Here is a 7,161-nt window from a genome sequence, read left to right as displayed (position 1 = left end):
CAAAATGGGGATTGCATGTACCAGTTAGTATCTTCTGAAATGTAATTCAGTTAAATACATTCTTTGCCTTCACTAAGATACTCTGTGTAAAAGTGAGGCTGAAAATTAACAGTAAAGATTGTAGTCTATATATTATCTTTAAGTCAGCATTTGGATTTCACATGTATATTTAGCAACTGCATACGGTTTGAGTATATTACTTCCCTTTAATAGGTATGAACTATTTCTCTAACGCGTGAAAAAGGCTATGAAATATTTTTGACTATAGTTTTACCTTATGTTATATACGACTTAATTACACAGGGGACCTCCGTGGCCGAGTGGTTAAGGTCGCTGACTTCGTATCACTTGCCCCTCATCGATGTTAGTTCGAGTCTCACTGAGAGCTTGAATTCTTCATGTGAGAAAGCTATCTAGCTGGCTTACGGAAGGTCGGTGGTTCTACCCAGGTCCCGCTCGTGATGAAATAATGCACGGAGGGGCACCTGGGGTCTTCCTCCACCATCAAAGCTGGAAAGTCGCCATAAAATTGTGTCGTCGCGAAGTTAAACCCAACCAAAATAAAATAATAATAATTACAAAGAAATGCCTTTTAACTCATTTTATCAACAAAGATTGCATCATTATTATTTTTATACTTATTTGTGCATTAAAACTACAGAAACATATAGTAGTAGTAGAAATGGCATTTTACCTCACGTATGTTTATCCCAATGTATTGTGTGTATGCACATGCCGAATAGCATCGCCCTGGGGTCGGTACACCAAGTTGTATAGTTGCTAGTATCGGCTGGACGTTTCGGGTTTTGATACAACCTATCGCACAGAATTAAAACTGAGAGTCCTGGTGTATATGCTTACAGACACACACGCACACACGCACGCACGCACGCACGTACACACGCACACACTTACCCAATAAGATTACTAACGATGCTGCTTTATATACATTTATATACATACCTGAATTGTACTACACATTCGTACTGGTTCATCATTTGCATATATACTCAATCTAATCTCTGTTACAATGTCTTTATGTATATAGTGAAAAGTATTATAGTATGCTTGAAATAAAATGCTGAAGGCAACTTTAGATGGTATGGCTTACGCATGTGTGTTTACATGGCATATAAATGAGCTAGAGGTAATAAACACATAACTACATCGAAAGTATCTGAAATATTACCAATGTAATCGAATAAGGCCATGTGCTCGTAGTATCCTACCCATAAGTCGTCATATTGGAACTGTTGATCAATAGTTACATTGAGTTCAAGTCTCTCATATTGTATTGTAGGTGTCGCCATCTTACACTCAGCGTACTGTTCTGTCCATGCTGCAGTTGTTTTTGAAACAAAATAACACCAGGAAGCTGACAAGAGAGACGCAAAGACGAACAATGAGTAGATTTTATGAGGACACTGTTTTCCTGCATTTCATAGGTCTTTCATATATCTTAAAGTAGTAAATTTTCAAATTGCTTTGTATTACAAAATCTTGAATGTCCAATGTCGTATATATATATAACTATAACTATAAAAAGAAAACTATAACCTGCATAGTATACATAGAAATATCATGATGAAAAACTCAGTTTTAAAATACTTCATTACAATATAACCTTTCGTTTAATGAATGGCACAAACACTTAAGAAACTTTAATTTATGACAGAGATTTCTTTCTCTCAAGACTCAACAGAATGGTGAAATTAGCATTTGTCCGAAATAGATTTTTAATCATTTCTCTTATTGTGTATGGCATTGCCCAAACTTGGGTGCTATAATTTGGGTCTTCTTATTTCAAAATCTAATCAAGAAAGACAAATTGTCAGGAGACAACGCAATACGGATTGTGTATCTTTATCGCGCCTTTTAGTTTTTCATTAATAAAGGATGTTGGAAACAAATATGACCTTCAAATTCAAAAAAAAAAAAAACAATCGGTCTTTCATACAAAGCAAAAAAAAAAATAACACCAATGACTCCCCCTGCTGCCTCCGCCTGAAAAGGTTATTATGTGATAATATGGCAGATTTCCAAACACTGATGCCATAAAACTAAAGTGTTTTGTACGGTCAAACTTTAATATTAAGTTAATGTGATGACGAAATCGAAAAATTGAACGGATATTGTATGGTCAATAGGAAAGGTCTTAATTGTTCTATGACATTACACGAAAGTAGCTAAGAACTAGTCGATTTTGCCTGTGTAGAAATGATATGCACTAGTGTCATTATCGCTTTATTTAAGACAGTTTAAGTATAAGATTTGTTTTAAAGTTAGGAACCCCAGAATAACAGTTTTTTTTGCGTGAACTTCAAAATCAATCGCAGAAAACTTAATTTAATTTAGATAAAATGTATGTGGCTTAAGTTGATATATAATGCATGCGTCTTAATATAATATAAACTATAGCTATATATTAAGACTATTTCATCTTTATGTTCAAAACTATGGCATGTCAAACGTTGCTAAAGTATATACGTATGTTATTATTATTAGAAATGATGAAAATGATGAATGACACGACATTGAATAACAATAACAACGAAATATACAATAACAATGGTAAGACTTAGAACATAAATGACATGACATTGATTAACGATATCAAAGATGCAATGACAATAACGAAATATACAATAACAATAATAATGACTTTTACCATAAGAATATCGAACATACAATAAGAACAACGACATATACAATAACAATAGCAAAATTTAGAATATGAATGACACTACATTGAATAACAATAAAAGACATACAATAATAAAAAAATAGATTATATAATTTAGCAACGTTTGACATGCCATACAAACCATTTGCAGTTAAACATTAAAATTATATCAATTGTTTAAAATCCATTACCTTGGATACATGAAAAAAAGACCAAAGGAAAACATAAATACACGTCCATGTTTTTACACGAAAATTATTTCGTTTGCAACATCAATTCGGACGGTTTACAAACTACAAGGAAGTTTTAAAACAAGTATCGTGAAACATTAATCGTTACGGATGTTTTAAGGATGTCTTCGTATGAGTGTATAAGTGATTTTGTCGGTTGATATAATTTTCGCTACCAGACGAAATCATTGATTTTAATTTTTGATGCTGTAAAATTTGATTTTGTCGTATCATATGTACAGTGATGGTTTTGCACTAACGTATACATTTGTCTTGTCGTGTGCAGAAGTAAGGAATAAGTCGAAGAAACGCACAGCTGTCTTGAAAAAACGAAAAACATGTCAAGATAGCCGAAGCATTCAAATGCTTTTTTGCCCTTTCATGTGATTATAGGCTCGTAAATTATTTGTTCCTAATATGTGGCGGGAAAACCTGTTTAAAAAAATTGCAAAGATTAAAATAATAATGTATAATTTTATTGTAATGTAAAACAGGTGCCAGTAATCACACATGAAACAAACAATTAATTTGTCGTACTTCACTTCAAGTTTATTAATCCCCGGCCACAAGTGGTGGGGGTTATAGGAATGGTCTCCGTCCGTCCTTCTGTCCTTCCGTCCTTCCGTATCATTTTGTGTCCGCTCTGTATCTCCTAAACCCCTTGAAGGATTTTCATGAAACTTGGGTCATATGATTACCTCATCAAGACGATGTGCAGAACCCCTAAGTCAGCCATGTTGGTTCAAGGTCAAGGTCACAACTCAAGGTCAAATGTTTGAGCCTACCATTTCATGTCCGGTCTGTATCTCTTAAACCTCTTGAAGGATAATTATGAAACTTGAATCAAATGATCACCTTATCAATACAATGTGCAGAACCCATAAGTCAGCCATGTCGGTTCAAAGTCATGGTCACAACTCAAGGTCAAATGTTTGAGCCTACCATTTCATGTCCGCTCTGTATCTCTTAAACCTCTTGAAGGATAATCATGAAACTTGAATCAAATGATCACCTCATCAAGACAATGTGCAGAACCCATAAGTCAGCCATGTCGGCTCAAGGTCAAGGTCACAACTCAAGGTCAAATGTTTAAGCCTACCATTTCATGTCCGCTCTGTATCTCTTAAACCTCTTGAAGGATAATTATGAAACTTGAATCAAATGATCACCTCATCAAGACAATGTGCAGAACCCATAAGTCAGCCATGTCGGCTCAAGGTCAAGGTCACAACTCAAGGTCAAATGTTTGAGCCTACCATTTCATGTCCGCTCTGTATCTCTTAAACCTCTTGAAGGATAATCATGAAACTTAAATCAAATGATCACCTCATCAAGACAATGTGCAGAACCCATAAGTCAGCCATGTCGGCTCAAGGTCAAGGTCACAACTCAAGGTCAAATGTTTGAGCCTACCATTTCATGTCCGCTCTGTATCTCTTAAACCTCTTGAAGGATAATTATGAAACTTGGATTAAATGATCACCTCATCAGGACAATGTGCAGAACTCATGAGTCAGCCATGTCGGCTTAAAGTCAAGGTCATAACTCAAGGTCAAATGTTTGAGCCTTCCATTTTGTGTCCGCTCAGTATCTCCAAAACCCCTTGAAGGATTTTCATCAAACTTGGGTCAAATGATCACCTCATCAAGATGATGTGCAGAATTGATGAGTCAGCCATGCCGGCTGAAGGTCAAGGTCACAACTTAGAGTCAAATGTTTGAGCCTTCCATTTTGTGTCCATTCTGTATCTCCTAAACCCCTTGAAGGATTTACATTAAACTTGGGTCAAATGATCACCTCATTAAGAACTCATGAGTCAGCCATGTCAACTCAAGGTCAAGGTCACAACTCAAGGTCAAAGGTTTGAGCTCTGTATCTCCTAAACCCATTTTAGGATTTTCATGAAACTTGGGTCAAATGATCAACTCATCTAGACGATGTGCAGAATTCATGGGTCAGCCATGTCAGTTCAAGGCCAAGGTCACAGCTCAAGGTCAAAGGTTTACCCTTTCACTATCCATACCAGTGGCGGGGGATTTAGCTGTCTTTCAGACTGCCTTGTTAAATATGTGATGGTTTTCGATATCAATAAGCGGTGTCGGGAAAGATAATTTATGATTCTTCGCACACTCATACAGGGTGTGTCTATATTAAACGATTTTAAATTAGATTATATGAAAGGACCAGTTACAGTTGATTTTCCTATTTACTTTGCTTCTTCAATCGAGTCTATAAACCTTTATTAACAGTGCTTGAGTTTACAATTGCTAATCAACTCACATGGTTATGATGTTGTACAGAGGTGGAACAATCCAAACGTCACAGCAATTCCTACATACGTCACGTTGTCATAAGAGATACATGCATTTCATCGGACATTGCCCATGGGAAACGAATATAGAACTTTTGCATTTCCTACCTTTTCTGTTTGTTGCTTCAGATATTTATAAATTCAAGTATGTTAGTTAAAAAAATAACACTGTGAACGAAGAAGTATATTTATCAATTGCAATCTAGTAATACATATATCGTTCTGTTTAATTTACTTACGTCATTCTGTTGTTACAGTTAAAACAGTAGAAACTATTTCCCGAGTCCACAGTTTTTAAACATTGTTATAACATTAAATCAACACGGGATACGCCGCGACCTCTCGATTTATGGCTATATACCAATAAAAGAGATTGTTCTATGTTTCAAATAAAATTCAGCTACTTCAGATCAATTTTGATACAGTTTATATATTTTCACTCCGTCGTAGACCTATTTTCCACAAGAAAGCTATACATTTGCTACAAGAAAACGAAAAGAGAAAGGGGTGTTTGGGACACAATAACATTCATCCTAACGTCTTTTCTAAAATTCTGATTTAAGTACATCTATGTTTGATTTGTATAAATGCCTATATATGTACTGTATAAACAACACAACAAAACAGAACAGAAAAAAAATCTAAAGTGTTTTATTTGACTTATACCATAGGCACATCATTATTACATTTTCTTCAAATACAGTTGCATATAGTAGATATGTAGATAAAGTGTACACAGTTGTTAGCCGGTCTGCGTGTGAATGATGGTTGGCAGTTACTGGTTATTCAGGCAAACTTATTCAAACGACGTAAAGCCCTTGGAGGTAAGAAATTGTTATCATTCTCTAGGAGGGGATACGTTATAAATAATCGTTTTAGGGTAAAATTTTGACCCGGATGTCACGTTTCCAGCACAGGCACCAGTATCGGACCTGGGACAAAGATATGTTTGTTTTCATCCTAAATGAGTTCAAAATGAAAAATATGTAAGTGAAATATGAGCCCCCTTCAAAAGATACAGATGTCTACTGAAGGCCAGAATCGATCCTGCGAGCAATGGGTTCACTTCCCGGGCCGTTGTAAAATAAATTCTTTAGACAATTAAACAAAATACCTATCACTATTTCACGTGTACATTTAGCTACAAAATGAGACCGACCCCAAGTCTCTAGCCCTCTCCGTTAATGAAATATCTATCAAAAAACGAGTGCCTTTCTGCTGCAAGTTCCAGGTAAACAGAAATGTGGCACAACGGAACGGTATGAAATCACGGACTAAAAGATGTGTGTCAGCCTAGCAAGGGTCAAATTCACTTGCCATTAATAACAAGTATTACTAAATATGTAAATTATGGCCACTCACCACCGTCAGTAATATCTGCTACACGCAATATTTACTTTTTTATTTTTCCGTCGGTCTTTCAATTGTAGTCTCCGCCATTGAAACCGATACGATAATATCCGAGTAACTTTGTACGAAACGTTGCGATTCTGTCGGAGGTTTGTCGCTATTGGCCAATCAGAAAGTGCGTTTAAAAATACCTAATGGATTCTGTTCAATGGCGTAGCATTCAATTGAAAGACCGTGGAAAAATTTGAAACGCCAATATCGCGTGTTTGAGATGCTACTGACAATTGTGAGTGGCCCTAGTTTATGTATTTATTTATACTATTTAGTATTTTTTATTGAATTTGAGCCGTACTCGGCGGACAACCATACTTTAGTCTATGTTTACGTACCGATTCTTTGTGCGCATTTTTATCTACCAGGGACTTTCAGCAGGAAAGCACTCGTTTCCTGATGATTATTTCATGAATGGGAAGGCCTAGAGACTTGGGATTGGTCTTATTTTGTAGCTAAATATATACGGGGTAAAAGTAATAGGTAGTTTGTTCAATTGTCTAGAGAATTTATTGCACAACGGCCCGGGAAGTGAA

The 7,161-nt window shown here is 35.8% G+C and overlaps 1 long non-coding RNA gene across 1 annotated transcript; it reads right to left on the bottom strand.

The window, feature by feature from the left end:
* Positions 1–685: 685 nt before the first annotated feature.
* On the bottom strand, positions 686–3,451 carry LOC128546323 (uncharacterized). Its single transcript, XR_008365941.1, has 3 exons — positions 2,875–3,451; positions 1,190–1,375; positions 686–816 (listed from the first exon to the last, which is right to left on the bottom strand). It is a non-coding gene; the product is annotated as an uncharacterized LOC128546323 (long non-coding RNA).
* Between the last annotated feature and the right edge of the window lie 3,710 nt (positions 3,452–7,161).

The sequence above is a fragment of the Mercenaria mercenaria genome, chromosome 10 (assembly GCF_021730395.1).
Source record: "Mercenaria mercenaria strain notata chromosome 10, MADL_Memer_1, whole genome shotgun sequence".
NCBI classification, from domain to species: Eukaryota; Metazoa; Mollusca; class Bivalvia; order Venerida; family Veneridae; genus Mercenaria; species Mercenaria mercenaria.
This window is presented reverse-complemented; position numbering and strand designations above follow the sequence as displayed.